This window comes from Trachurus trachurus (assembly GCF_905171665.1).
Source record: "Trachurus trachurus genome assembly, chromosome: 16".
Lineage (NCBI taxonomy): Eukaryota > Metazoa > Chordata > Actinopteri > Carangiformes > Carangidae > Trachurus > Trachurus trachurus.
The window spans coordinates 34,620,264-34,635,892 of record NC_139902.1 but is presented as its reverse complement, the minus strand read 5'-3'; the positions used below and the strand labels follow the sequence as shown (position 1 = coordinate 34,635,892).

Here is a 15,629-nt window from a genome sequence, read left to right as displayed (position 1 = left end):
AAGTGCTGGGGATCTCACAATAGAAAATGACCTACTGCTGAAAGGTACGCGTACCAAAATCATTACAGAAAGACATCTTGGACAGGTTACACACCGGTCACCAGGGCATCGCAAAGTGTAGAGAGCGTGCAAAGCAGTCTGTGTGGTGGCCTGGGCTGAGCACACAGCTTCTGCAGATGGTGGAGAAGTGCGAGACATGCGCAAAAGAAAGACTGAACAACAGAGAAACACTCATGCCAACAGAATTTCCAGCCAGACCTTGGGAATTGGTCGGTGCAGATTTATTCGACTGGAATAGCAGCCAGTATCTGGTTGTAATAGATTACTTCTCAAGGTACGTTGAAGTCGCCAAGCTGAAAATCACCACAGCAGCCACAGCAGCCACAGTAAACAGTTCAAATCAATATTTGCGCGGCACGGCATTCCTGCTGAAGTCAGGACGGATAATGGGCCTCAGTTTTCGGCAGCCGCGTTTCACCAGTTCGCCTCTGAGTGGGGTTTTGTTCATACTACCTCCAGCCCCAGATATCCTCAGAGCAACGGCGAGGCAGAACGAGCGGTGAGAACAGTGAAGAGCCTCTTACAAAAGAGTAAAGACCCTTACCTGGCTCTCATGGCGTATCGTGCTACGCCACTGAGCAACGGACATAGCCCGTCAGAGCTACTGATGGGAAGAAAACTCCGTACCACCGTGCCTGTCCTCCCTTCTTGCCTCAACCCGGGATGGACAGATGTCACACAACTGAGAGAGAGAGAACAAGAAGAGAGAGAGAAACAGTGGAGGAGGTTTAACACCAGACACAGAGTTCGTGACCAGGTCATACTGAACCCAGGAGACCATGTCTGGGTAAGAGACATAAAGGAGAAAGGAACAGTGACAGCGAGAGCAGGGACACCACGGTCTTACTTAGTCGAGACCCCCAGAGGGACCCTCCGCCGCAACCGTGGTCATCTTGTTACTCTACCAGAAGCTGGGGCTGAACTCATAGACTCACCAAACCCTGTCCCACCAGAGGACAGTGCACCAGCTCCTGTTCCAGCTCCACAAGGTCCTACACCCCCAAGAAGCCGGTATCCCATTAGAGAGAGACACCTCCCGAGCTACCTTAAAGACTTTGAACTGAAATAGATAGAAGGTGCTTGGGTGTCGGAGTGAACAGCACGGGGCAGAATAAATCCCCTCACTCAGCGGAAGGAATGGGTAGTCCACCCCACCTTCCTAATTAAAAAAAAAAAGAGAAAAGTTCAACTGAATATGTTAAATGTTAAGTTAAATGTTTTGACAGCGCACAGACAGACAGAGAGAGTTTATTTCTGTTTATTTTATTGTCTTTATTATTGTTATAGTTACAGACTAGAATAATTTCTAAGACTGAATGAACAAGATGTGATTTAACTAATGGTTACACAGATTTGATTAATCCACAGAGTTCAACTGTGATGAGGTTAATAATAACATTGGTAATGCACTTAGAAAGGGGGATGTGCAGTGAGAGTTCAGGTGTAATGTTCCTTTAGAATGACGTAACTTCCTGTAGGGCATTCTGGGAGATAAACAATGTCCGAGTGAGCTGCAAGCGTCCGAGTCCGTCCGTCCAAGTGTGTCTGAAAGTAACTATTAATCTATAGTGACATAACAGTTAAAAAAAAAAAATAGCCTAAACTATTGACATGAACATTTTTTGCCGATCTGTTTGTCTTAAAGTTTTATTGATCACTAGAGAGCAATGACTTGGAATGAAGTTGGTTTGATGTAAAAAAAAATAAAATAAAAAAAAGATAAATGAATAATAATAGCTTTGATGTAGCTAAGCTACTTTAGTCATTTTATTGTAGCGTAGCTTGCTACATTTCCCTGGTGGGTAGCTTCAGTGTAGTGAAGCTTCATTTCATGTAGAGTAACTTGTAGCTTAGCTCACTACATTTTCCATGTAGCTTGCCCAACACTGCCCATAGTTTAAAACCCCCGTCCAACCTAGCCAGGGCTGTACAGTGCGCACGTGCTACATCAAAACACGCCTGTGCTAAGAATTAACCTGCCCTGTAGCATGGGGTGCTATGGGTAAACAAGAAGAAGAAGCAGAGCAGTGTATCAGCTGGTGGAAACTTGTGGAAACGTTTGTGAGAAAGAGTCGGAGCTAGAAGATGCGCCAGCAGCGTTGTATAGGTGCTGTATGGGACCGCGTGTGTGTGATGATCGCGATCGCGACCAATTAGTGATTTAGCGCGTTTAGCATTTATTAGCTCCAGCGCGACCTGAGCAGCAGCAGCAGGAGGAGGAGGGGGAGGGGCTGACTGACAGAGAGGACAGGTGGTGAAATGCTGCCACCAATAATAATAGTGTTTTTTTTTTGGAGAGAGCCCAAACGAGACTGTGGCAGGACACCTCTGCCTCTGTTTCACTTTATGTTGCTGGTAAATAATGTGGTTGTAAAAGTAGTAGGCTAAAGTTAAATTATATGCACTAATTCAAGGGGCAGAGCATAAGAGACATTTTTTCTTTTATATTTTATAAGATATAATTTTTGTAAGAACCACAATTAATACATGTAGGTTATATATATTTCAGTGAAAAACTAATTGTTCTTAGCATTTGTTAGATAATTTTCTTTGCCCAATAAATTAAAATCATTTTGGAACTATCAATGTCTACTCTCTTGAAGCCAGATTCTCACCTACTTTTAACCTCAGACTGTCACAATGATGTATCAGATGTTAGACTCAGACTGCCTCATTCTTTCAGTTTTAACCTGAATATACGAGACATGATTGATTTTCCCAACGATCAACGTATACCGAACCGAACCAAAAACCGTGAACACAAAACCGTGAACCGAACCAAACTGTGGATTTTGTGAACCGTTCCACCCCTAGTAAATATGTCACGCCTTTTGTGTAAAAATGAGTTGTTAGAAGTGCTGCTTAAGTCACTTTAAACAATGATGTTTAAAGTGATGTTTAAAGATACTTCTTCTGTATCCGAAAACATTTCGAGTTCTTATTCTATAATTGTATTACATTATGTAGCCTATATGAATTACACTTGCTGATGTTACTGTGTAAGTGATGAGCTGCATTAATTGTCCTCTGTAGAGGTGACGGGCATTTTTAGGGTGTGCTACAACTCTCTCGTCCTGTGCTAAAAAACTGTCAGCCTCTGTAGCACTAGTGCTATGTGCTGAAAAAGTTAACGTACAGCCCTACTAGCAGGTTCAAATTCTGGATCTAATGCTACCTAATTTCAGACCCTAGCCTGTTTGTCAGAGCCAAAACAACCTGATCAGAATATGAAGTTTGTCAGTCATTCATGTATCATAGTGGTTGTTCCATCAAGTTCACCCTTTCTTTGTTCATAGATAGTCTCAATAGATTGATTGATTGATTGATTGATTGATTGATTGATTGATTGATTGATTGATTGATTGATTGATTGATTGATTGATTGATTGATTTTCCACACACGCACACATCAACTGGAAGAATCTTACAAGCATATTTCATTAGCTACGGTGTGTGAAAATGGGGTCACCCCAAGGAAGCTACTGTAAAGCTTATAGTAGGTATAGTATAGTATAGTATATTAAATTCACACACAGCACACAATTATCTGAGCAGGTCTAACAGGTTTAAACTTTGCCTGGTGTGAATTCTGAGTTAGTGAAACTTAAGATGGAAACTCTGCATGTACGGCCTGTATGAGGAAAATTAACAATGACGTCACCATGGCGGCAGGTTAACAAAGAGCTGAACCTCCATTTTGATTGAACGGAGCCAAAGTGATGAATGTGTGACATCTTTAAAGCAGCAGCAGCAGAGAGTCTGAGCTCAGTGAGTTCATCCAGCAGTGTCCACTTCACCACATTATTGATCATTGATTTTCTTTTCTTTTTATAATACTCTTTTTTTTTTTTTTTTTTACACTGCTTGACCGTGGCTCAAGCAGTGTAAAATCCACAGCCACAATTTCATTTGGCCGGGAGGCCAACAAATGGCCCATAAAGCTATGTGGCACCGAGCCAGAGTCTTTTGCAACTTGACAACGTTCACATTCCTGTACCCATGTCTTTATGTCCAGGAACATTCCTGGCCAATAACAACGACGCCTGACCAATTCGGTGGTCCGTTCAACGCCCTGATGACCATGCTGTTCGTGAAGTTGTTTCAAAGTTTCCTCTTTGAGAACTGCTGGGAGGAGGAGCTGAAGAATCCCCTCTCCACCCTCCGGGAGGAAGATCCGACGATGCAGTACCCCTTCATGGTCAACCAGACGGTCCCACTGACGTAACACAGCCATGACTGATGGAGAAAGCTGACGCCGTTCAGCTGCAGAAGGCCGAGTTTGCCTCCTCCAGAAAGACAAGACCTCCTTCAGGAGCGGATCCGCCTCCTGCAAGGAACCAATGTCGACAGTGGACTGGCCTGGGAGGGCCGAAACGACGGACTGGGTCACCGTCGCCCCAGGAGCTGGACGTGACACTTCCTGAAGGACCTTGGGGACTGGCGTACCAGGCAAGAGTTGACCGATGGCGCTGGATACAACTTCGGGCTTCCGGGAGAGCGCGTCTGCATTTTTATTACTGCGACCCGAACGATACTTTATTTCAAAGTCAAAGATGGCAAGCTGCGAAGCCCATCGCTGCTCTGTCGCCCCAAGCTTGGCCGAATTGAGATGACTCAGTGGGTTATTGTCTGTAAAGACGATGCACTTGTGCCCCATCAGATAGTCACGGAACTTTTCAGACATGGCCCACTTAAGTGCCAAGAACTCTAGTTTCATCGAGCTGTAATTGCTCATATTGCGCTCCGTGGGCCGGAGGCCTCTACTAGCATAAGCAAGTGGTCTTACGCCATTTTCTGTCTCCTGGGAAAGGACAGCTCCCAAACCACTATAACTCGCATCGATCTCCAGGATAAATGGACGCGAGAAATCTGCATAGCTCAACACAGGAGCAGAAACCAGCCTGGACTTAAGGGCCTCAAAGCTCTCCTCACAGTGGGGCGTCCAAGCATCACTAAAGGCCTGCCCTGACCCTCTTCTGGACTTTGTACCGGCAAGAGTCGCCACCAGCTTGTGAAGGGGGGCAGCCAATTTCGCGAAGCCCTCTACAAACCGCCTGTAGTAACTCGCAAAGCCGAGAAACGAGCGCAACTCAACCACTTGGCGTGGACGTGGCCATTTTGCCACGGCCTCGATTTTAGCAGGGTCGGTGGAAACACCTTGGCTGGAGATAACATGCCCCAAATAATTGACCTGCTGCTGAAAGAACGCACATTTCCCCAGCTTAACTTTCAGGCCTTCTTGTTGGAGCCGGCCCAGAACGGCCTCCAGCCGTTGTAAGTGCTCACTGACAGAGGAAGAGAAGACAATAATGTCGTCTAAGTAAAGAAGCAAAGACTGACCTTGCTGACCCCCGAACATTCTCTGCATCAATCGTTGAAAAGTGCTCGGGGCATTACATAACCCAAAAGGCATTCGATTAAATTCAAAAAGTCCAAACGGTGTACAGAATGCTGTTTTGGGTTTGTCTTCCTCTGCAACTGGAACCTGGTTGTATCCGCTAGCCAGATCTATCGTGGAAAACCAACGAGCACCACAGAGAGAATCCAAACTTTCCTCAATGCGAGGGAGAGGGAACGCATCCTTCCGGGTCTTGGTGTTCAACAAACGATAGTCTACACACAGTCGAAGTTTCCCGTCCTTCTTTCTGACCAAAACAATCGGCGACGCATAAGGACTGCAACTTTCCCTAATGATCTTGGTCTCAAGAAGCTGGTTGATATGAGACTTCACCTCTTCGTACTCAGAGGGTGGGATGCGGCGGTAACGCTGCCGGACTGGCGCATCATCCAGCAGTGGTATGTTATGCGATATGAGATTTGAGCAACCCAAGTCACCATCGTGGGTGGAAAAGACAGAACGGTACCGCTGCAATAATGATCTCACCTCCCTCCGGTCCTCATCAGACAATGTAGCCAAGTCAATAGATGCTACCTCATCCTGTGCTACACTGGTTGCTCCCTGGGCAGAAACACTGGCGGTGATCGACTTAACCTCAGTCACGCCCGGAGGTAGACTGATTACCTGGGCCCCACAGAGGGAGCCAAGACGAGTCCGAGGGTACAGAAGAACATCTGTCGTCCCCACATTGATCACCGGGATGTAAGCAGTGCCTCGGATGACACGAACAAGACAGGGAGAAGCAAGCAAGCCACATGGCAGACCAGATTCCAAGGGTTCGAAAAGCACAGCCTGATCGCTGGCCTGCTCGGGACAAGTGCTGGCGACAAGCCTAAGGACCCCACCAGGTATTCGTATCGTCCACTCACCCCCGACCCTCACAGTGCCTGTGCACGGGTTTGGCTCGCTGACTGAAGACTGATGGTACTGCTGCAGCGCTTCAAAGATTGGACCTGGAGCGTGCGACACGGGTGGCGAGGCAAACAAGGAAGAACCATGAGTTCCAAAAAGCTCTCTGTAACAATTGCGAATGACGTTCATCCCCAAGATGCCAGGGACGGAAGACACAGTGCCGGGGGGGTCCTTGACGACTAACACCCCACAGCGAGGAATGACCTTTCCACACAATAAAACATTAAGCTCTAAGTAACCAACATAGGGAATTTCTAACCCGTTAGCGGCACGCAGCTGCAGCCAATTGCACGACTGAAGCCGATCCTGGTCCCAAGATGAGAACTGCTGTTGAAAGAAGCTCTCAGTAATGGTGGACACCATAGACCCAGTGTCGACCAAACAAGGGACATGAACACCACCAAACACAACATCAATTTTTGGACATGACGACATCAAACCAGCAACTAACTCTCCCTGTGAGCCCTTGACTTCCCCATCTGAGCGGAGGCCCGCCGACTCAGAGGGTGTCAGTTTTCCGGCTGATGAGCCGAGGAGGTCGCCCTGGTAACCTGAGGGTTTGCACCACCAAAAGAGTTGGCCCGTGCACGAGGGGGTACGGTTGGGCCCCGGCACTCCCGTGCGATGTGGCCTGGCTGTTGACACCTTCGACAAATTAAAGGACCATTTCGAAAGAAATTCCCTGGTGGTCGTGGGGCCTGCAGAGCAGCCACAGTCTGCGTGAGCTGGTCAAGTTGGGCCTGTTGACGCTTCAAAAGTTCCATTAAATCACTCATCTCTGACCTGGGAGGGGCAACGGGATGACGTGGGTGGGAGTCGCTTTGCACCCCATACTGGAGACCGTAAGCTGATGGTAACGAATGGCTTCGCCCCCTAAACCCACTTGATTGGGCCTCCCTTTCCCATCTGATAGCCTCAGCGCGTACGTCCAACAAGGAAGCGGTCGGCTTGCTACGGACGTACTGTTTAAGCGTTCGACGGAGAGAACTGTCAAGAACATGCTCTACAAATTGGTCACGCAAAAGATCCCCAGCATTAGGAATCCCGTCGGGTGCGCACCGCTCAACCTGCTCCATTAAAGCCAGCAGGCCCAAGGAATACTCCTGCAGAGTCTCCCCCTCCTGTTGTCTCCTAGAGAAGAAGGCCTGCTGCAACGTTACATAAGATTGTGCACAGCCATACAGTTCCCTCAGAATAGCAAAAATCTTAGCTGGATCTCCTCGCTCTGTGCTGGGCCTAAACCGGATCTCCTCTCGGGCTTCCCCATCTAAATGATCAAAAATGAACAGGGCTTTGTCGGCGGCAGAAAGGTGGCGAACCCGCATGCATGCCTCGATCTCCTCCGTCCACTCAGCTATCCCTAAACCTGTCTTCCCATTAAACAAAGGACATTTACGGTCTCTGGGAACCACAACCAACCGCTCCGTGACAGTAGCAGCACTAGATGGGGCATAGCTAGCTGAACCGGAGGGACCTGCAACAGCTCCACCGGGCACGTCCCGGGAAGCAGTGCGCTCCCGCTGTAGCTGCTCATTGTCTGCCTCTAGCTGTGACACTAAATCCCTAAGTCGCTGTACCTCATCCGCCATGATGGCTGTGAAATAGCACCAATACTCACGATACCGAAGTCTGGTTCTTGGGATGGATGCTGCTGTTTTGACTCTGTAACTAGAAACAATAATATCAATGAAAAAGAAAAATAAATCAATCTCAATAGCAAAAAAAAAACAAAACAAACAAACACAAAAAAAACAAACGCAACAAAAAAAAACAAGTCCCTGCCCCTTTAAATGTGGTGATCCTGCCGACAACGCCAAGATGTGGCGAGGTGGAGTGGTGAGTAGTGGTGAGTGGTTGCCAACAACGCCACCTGGGGAGTTTCGCCCCAGGAAATAGTTACTGTTTTTTATAAAAATGAAAAAGGTCACGCAGGCTCGAATCACCACAGGGGAGAGTTCAGGTATAAAAAGAATAATAATTTATTGTCACAATATTGTTTCCATAAAACTTCAATAGTTGCCAAAATATTTCACATTCACAAAAGACTGGGCCAAAGAAAGGGGAATGGACAGGGCTGGGCCAGCCACGGCGACCTTAAACCAAACCAAGGGGAAGGAGAAACAAACCAAGAAAAATAATATCACCCGTGACACTGCATACACACGCAATGGAGAAGTGAAGAAGCCACCACCAGGGATTGGGCCGCCGCGCTGGACTACAGCACCTGTCCACAGGGAGAGAGGGAAAAATTAAGATGGCCGCAGTCTAGTTGACCTCCTCACACACACCAAGAACAATTAGATATTATTTATAATACAAAACCAACGTAATGAAGTCTTCTTAAAATATTCAAATACAAATTAGAGAACAATTAAACAATTATCAAACCCGCCCCCCCACAAAAGAAAAAGGAAAACAAGAAAGAAAATAAATAAATTGTTAAATGTCTCCGAGGTCACTATCGTCGGCAACAACAATCATTTAATCAAAACCATGTAATCGAGCCAAACAAAACAGCAGCAAACATCATGGTGGCCGATGACCGGAACACACCAGGACGCAGGATAGTGTGCAGAACTAGGAGAGTGGGGGCCGCTGGTTACAGCGCCCCGCTGTAAAGCAAGAGAGAGACAGTGTCACAACTAGCGCAATGATGTAAAACTGCAACAGCAGACAATTAGAGCAGCCTACCTCTGAGCTCTACTGCACCCAACACGCGCCCACCAGAACCGCCCGCTCCCTCCGGCTCACCGCCGCTCCGAGCACTGCAACGGAGCGGGAGGATGAAGCCCCAGGGCCAATAAAAGTAAAACACCAAACAATAACTAACACGGCATGCTTACCTTAGTGATATGACGGGGAGACTCGGGCATGCACGCCAGCCCGCTCACCGAACGCGTCGCACAGCAGAGGCAGAGAGGGAGAACAGCGACCAAACACACCTGTCCCAATCACACACAGCGTCGCTCCACCAGCTCGCCGTTGCTCCAACACTGCAACGGAGCGAAAGGATGAGGCCTCAGGCCCAATAACAGCAAACACAAACCAGCAAATACGCAGAATTCCTACCTTAATGATACGACGGGAGGACACAAACAAGCACGCCGGCCAGCTCACCAGACGCACCGCACAGCAGAAGCAGAGAGGGAAAATGTCGACCAACACAGCTGTTTTAATCACCTAACAGTGCCGTCCCCCCATTAACCTGCGCCAGGCTGACAACAGCGCCATGCAGTGACCAGGAGGGAGATGACTCACCCGGTCACATAGGCTACACCTCTCATCTTGCTTACACAGGGTGTGAATAAATATGAGTTTCTTTATTAGTTTATTAGTTGTTTTTTACACTGAGCACCGGTTCTCAGTGTATCAGATCAATCCTGGTAAAGTATATTAGTAAACTCATTATTGGTCACTCTGAGCTCGGACCTCCGGGGAAACAGCTGTTTCCTCCGGGGAGAGGTTCGGCCTCTGGCGTCGCTGTCTCCTCCGTCCATGTCAAAGTATAAAATGACAAACTTGCAGTGCGCATCGCTCGCGGCGCAGTTAAAGGTGAGGAGAGGAGCTCATTTGATTGGTGAAGATCCGAATCGGCTGTGTCAAACCCACTCCACGCCTTTCTCTCCTCCTCCTGTCTCCCTCCCGCCCTGTCTCCTCCCCCTTTGCTGTTTGCGCCGGTAGGAGGGACGAGGGGAGGGCTTGCGCTGGCGTAAGTCGGACTGCTCTGCCCACCAAACTTGCAAAATGGACCTGGACACGCCTAGTTGTCGTGGCGAAGCTGTGCTGCGCTTAGACTGCGCTCGGTCTAGCAAACTAGGGCCCAAAGGCTTGTCTTCCTAAAATGGTGTTTCCACAGGCGCTCTTTCCAACTCCACTTTTCCCAACAAGTGCAATCCTGAGTTCTGTGGGAGATTCAGAATACAAACCCACTTCAATCACAGTCATATTAACTCATTTTTCCCACAGATCTTGAAGGTTGCTGTGACGCTAACAGGTGGTGCTAATATGGAACAAGGAACAGGATGCAGTTTGGGATTAAGGGCATTTTCACACCTTGGTCTGAACCAAGGTTCAAGATGTTTCTCCTTTATTGTCCTTATCTGATCTGGTTGGTTCCAGTTAAACACCAAATAACTGTTTATGACATATTGACGTCCTGTTCTCATCACCTACATACGCTGCATCTCCCTACACTTGACACTGATTGGTTTGTAAACAGTAGACAGTCATAAAGTCACCAAAGCTCTCCTCAGATTAGCTCGTTAGGAAAGTAGCGATTGAGTAAAATGAATGAATAGGTTTGAGACCAGTGAGGTGTAGTGTGTAGGCTAACAAGTGTATGCTAACAAGTGTAGACTAACCACCACTAGTTGTTAAAGCTGTGAAAGCCCCAACCATCGGGAAAAAAAGGGGCACGACTGAAGATGGCGGCCTCTCTTTCCTCCCTCCAGGATTGCAGGTTCCACCCAGGCACTCCAGTGTTCTGTTTGATTTTGTTCTTTTGACTGCACTTAATTTGTGTTTGTACAATAAATTTACAGTCAACATCAACAGAGACCTCCTTGCATATAGACTGGCTAAAACAGGGATAGATGGGAAGTTCTATCAGGACATTTGCTCGCTCTACAGTGCACCCCAGGCCTGTGTGAAGGTAAATAACACCTATACCAACTGGTTCCCCACACTATCAGGAGTCAAGCAGGGAGATGCACTGTCTCCTACTTTATTTGCTGTGTACATTAACGATCTAGCCAAGCAAATCAAACATCTGCATTGTGGAGTAAAATGTTGAGGAGAGGAAGTTAGTATTTTATTATATGCGGATGATATTATTTTGATAGCGGAAATAGAGGTTGATTTACAAAGAATGTTGACATGTGCAAGCGATTGGTGTAAAAAGTGGAGACTCTTGATAAATGAAAGGAAAACAGAAATTATGCATTTTAAAAACCCTGTTAAGCAAACAAGTGATTTCCAATTTCAGTTTGGAGAGGCAAAGTTGAATTATTCAAGAGGCTACAAATATTTGGGTCTCTATTTGGATGAACACATGACCTTCATGAAGGGATCATCGCTACTGGCTGAGTCAGCAAATCGGGCACTAGGGGGTGTTATAGCTAAAATAAAGACTCTGAGGGATGTTGAGTACACATACTCCAAATTATATCAGAGTTGTGTGTGTCCAGTGTTAGATTATGTAGTAGGAGTATGGGGATTCAAACAGTACCCTAAATGCGAGGCTGTACAAAATAGAGCCATGCGGTATTTTCTTGGCGTACATAAATTCACACCAACACTAGCCGTGATGGGAGATATGGGCTGGGAACCCAATGAGGTACGGTGGAGTGTATATATGGTGCGTTTATGGAATAGGATACTAGGATTAAATCGTAACAAAGCTGGATATGAAGACCATTATTATAACAAAGAGAAAGTTGAGATTAATGTATTAAAATAAATTATTTTTCAACAAAGTAAAGATAGATGGGCATTGGGGCGGTGCGTGGCGCAGTGGTTAAAGCGATCGCCCCATGTAGAGGCTACAGTCCTCAACGCAGGCGTCCCCAGTTCGAATCCCATGTCGGGCAGACCTTTCCTGCATGTCATTCCCCCTCTCTCTGCCTCCCCCTTTCCTGTCTATCTCACTATGTACTATCAATAAAGAAAAAAAAAAAAAGATAGATGGGCATTAGATACTTGGGGTAAACCAAAACTGCTACTTACTGTGAAATAAAACAGGTATTTGGCCCAGAAAACAATGTTTTGTATAATTTGTCTAAAAAGAAAAGATCCCTGTGCTCTATGAGAGCTGGTGTTCTTGGTCTTCATATGGAGACAGGCAGATATGTCGGCACAGCAGAAGACCATAGAGTTTGTAATTTATGTGACATCCAAGAGGTGGAGAATGAAATCATTTTGTGTTCTACTGTCCTTTCTATGATTCTATAAGACAAAAATTGTTTAGTAAAGTAGATCCAAATAACAAATTTCTGTGGTTAGACGATGCTGAGAAGCTAAAACTTCTTTTTCATTTGACTATTTTTGCATTTTCTTTATTTCTTGAAAAGGCTTGGGCAACGAGACGAAGAGCGATATATAGTTGAGTACTGAAAGTAATCTTAAGTTGTTTATTTATGTCACACCTGTGTGGCAGGTAACACCTACAGGAAGGACTGTCTAGTTTTTGTTTTTGTATTGTGTTATTGTGTCTTGTAATCTCATATGGGATGGGCCACAGTGGTGGCATGACACGAAACCAGGTCGCTGTGTGGTCCTCCATATTTAGTTATGCTCTTGAATGAGCTGGGCATAACCCATGTCATGGTCATGTCACAAACTGGTTTAACTTGAACAACGTACAGCTGTCACAGCCTGTAGTTTTATGATTCACTTCAGTTTCTTCTCAATGATGGAGCCAAAACAATCTGATGAGAATGTGAAGCATTTCAGTCATCCAGGTTTCATTGTCATTGTTAGTTCCACCAAGTTCACCTTGTCTTTGTTCATAAATAGGCAAGGCAAGGCGAGGCATCTTTATTTATACAGTGCATTTCATACCAAGGCAACTCAATGGGCCCTAGTTTCGTCGACCAGGTGAAGTCTGTGATCAGCGCAGCTTCGCCACGCCAACGGGGCGTGGTCCAGGTCCATTTCGCAAGTTTGCTGGACAGCGCAGTCAGACTTAGACCAGCGTAAACCCTCCCCTCGTCCCTCCTCCCGGCGCAAACGGCGAAGAGGGAGGAGAGAGGGCGGGAGGGAGACAGAAGGAGGAGAGAAAGGCGTGGAGTGGGTTTGACACAGCCGAGTCAGATCTTCACCAATCAAATGAGCTCCTCTCCTCACCTTTAACTGCGCGGAGGGCGATGCGCGCTGCAAGTTTGTCATTTTATACTTGGACATGGACGGAGGAGACAGCGACGCCAGAGGCCGAACCTCTCCCCGGAGGAAACAGCTGTTTCCCCGGAGGTCCGAGCTCAGAGTGACCAACAATGAGTTTACTAATACAAATATCCTTAATCAGGTTTGATCTGATACACTGAGAACCCCTGCCCAATATAAGAAACAACAACTAATAAACTAATAAAGAAACCGGTAACACTTTACAATAAGGGTCCCTTAATTAACGTTAGTTAGTACATTATTAAGCATTAATTAACTGTTTACAGATATATTAACAATCATTACTATGTATTACTTAGCATTAGAAAACACATTCATTAATGTTGCCTATTAGTAAGCAGTTAATTAATGTTTACTACTCAAAGTTAGTTCATAAATTATTAAGCATAATAATGTAATTAGTTATCATTATGTATGCATTACTCAGCATTAATTATACATTAGTTAATATATTAATGCTTAATAATGTGATAACTAACGTTAATTAAGGGACCCTTATTGTAAAGTGTTACCAAGAAACTCACATTTATTCAAACCCTGTGAAGCAAGATGATGAGAGGTGTAATCACAACATAAACACCATGCGTAACGGATGAAATCCGCGTAAAGGACGCTCTCTCTCTCTCTCTCTCTCTCTCTCTCTGTCCGTCTCTTTTTTTCTCTTTTTTTTCTGTGATAGAGATGCAGAGTATACTGTAGTAGGCTATATACTGACTATCTGATACCGAGGCAGTGGTGGTGGACTAAGAGAGATGAAGATTTGTGTTTTGTTTTTCATTACGGCTGCCTGATGCGGTCGCTGGCGTTAATGAACTAATAAGTAAATAAATAAATAAATAAATAAAGCGATCATCACAAGGGCAGAGTGGTATCTCAACACGGCAGGGACATGCAGTCATCCACCCTCAGTCCTGCTTTTGGGACATCCACAGCTGCTTTTCAGTGCCAGTTCGTCCCTGCTGTGTTAATTCAGGTGGAGTTTCCATTACGCGCCGACAGCCTTTGATCTCTGCTTTGATCTGACGTCAGATGTGACGGGACAATCTATATAGATATAAATTCACGTGTTGATTCCGTTAGTTGCATTAAATAGTGGTTATTGTGGATATTTATTGCATTGAAATGTGTCTGGAACTGTGGAGATCTGCCTGTGAGGTCTTGGTGACGTGTGTGCACTGCAGGTCAGTCAGCCAAACTTCCACTGCACCTGCTGCGCTCCGCCCTGCGCTGAGAGTAGACCTGGTTGGAGGTGGCGAGCTTTCAGCGCAACTTCGGCGGGACATTTTCCCACGAAACTTCCACTGCACCAAGCAGAATCTGTGACGCCTCCCCCTGCTGCGCGGCCACGCCTATCTCAGCGCAGCGCGATCTACAAATCTTCCAATCTGACTTAGTGCTCGGCTGCGCTGGTCGAAACTTGCATTAGACTGGCTGCGCTACCTTGCGCCACCTGCGCTGCGCCAGCAAACTAGGGCCCAATGTGCTTCACATAAAGACAAAACATTAAAAAAAGAAGCATAAAACAGAATAAAAACAAACAAAACACTAAAAACAGAGTTAAAAGCAAGAGCAAATAAAAGTAAAATAAAAGAAAATAGATAAAGTTTTAAGTTCTCAGCTATAAGCACGTGAAAAGAGAAATGTTTTTAACCTGGATTTAAAAGTGCTGACAGTTGGGGCTGATTTCAGTTCTGCTGGTAGTTTGTTCCACTTGTGAGCAGCATAACAGCTAAATGCTGCTTCACCATGTCTGGGGCCTCATTTATCAAAGAGGGTGTAAAACTGCTACTAAATATTTGCGTACGGCGAAAAGACAAAAATGGCGTACACCCTTAATATTTACACCTTTTTCAGATCAATCAAACTGTGCGTACGCACAACTCTCCGCAATAAATCACACCGGACCCAAGAATGGTGCACACTTGAACACACCTCTTACTCCGCCTCCGGAACGCCTATATACAACTATATATGGTCAGCACGTGCATATTTAATTAGCCATGTGTGCTCTGTGGAGCGGCAACAAGTGACAACAAAGTGACAATGGAGACAACGGGCGGAGGACGGGGGAAAGAAGCGGAACTTCTCCGAAAGCAGATACACGGGCAATAAATCAGTCAGAAAAATGATCTTGCACTTTAATAAGCTACAATAAAAACAAAAACCTCCCAAATCTCAACAAAAGGGAGCAGAAAGAAGAAGAATCTTATGTAATCTGCCCCTTTATCCCAGAAAATCTTTTTTTACCTAGATGTTAAAACAATGTAGGAAGCAGGACGATAGTTACCATTACTTTGCACGCCTTTCCACTACACAGTTACAGCTCTACTGGACTCGGTTTAGGTCATTTTCCATTACA

General features: G+C 45.9%; 1 long non-coding RNA gene across 1 annotated transcript; it reads right to left on the bottom strand.

Annotated features, from left to right (window-relative positions):
- Positions 1 to 8,752: 8,752 nt before the first annotated feature.
- Positions 8,753 to 9,254, bottom strand: LOC310999458. The gene is made up of 3 exons (XR_014596050.1): positions 9,214 to 9,254; positions 9,062 to 9,135; positions 8,753 to 8,982 (listed from the first exon to the last, which is right to left on the bottom strand). It is a non-coding gene; the product is annotated as an uncharacterized lncRNA (long non-coding RNA).
- Between the last annotated feature and the right edge of the window lie 6,375 nt (positions 9,255 to 15,629).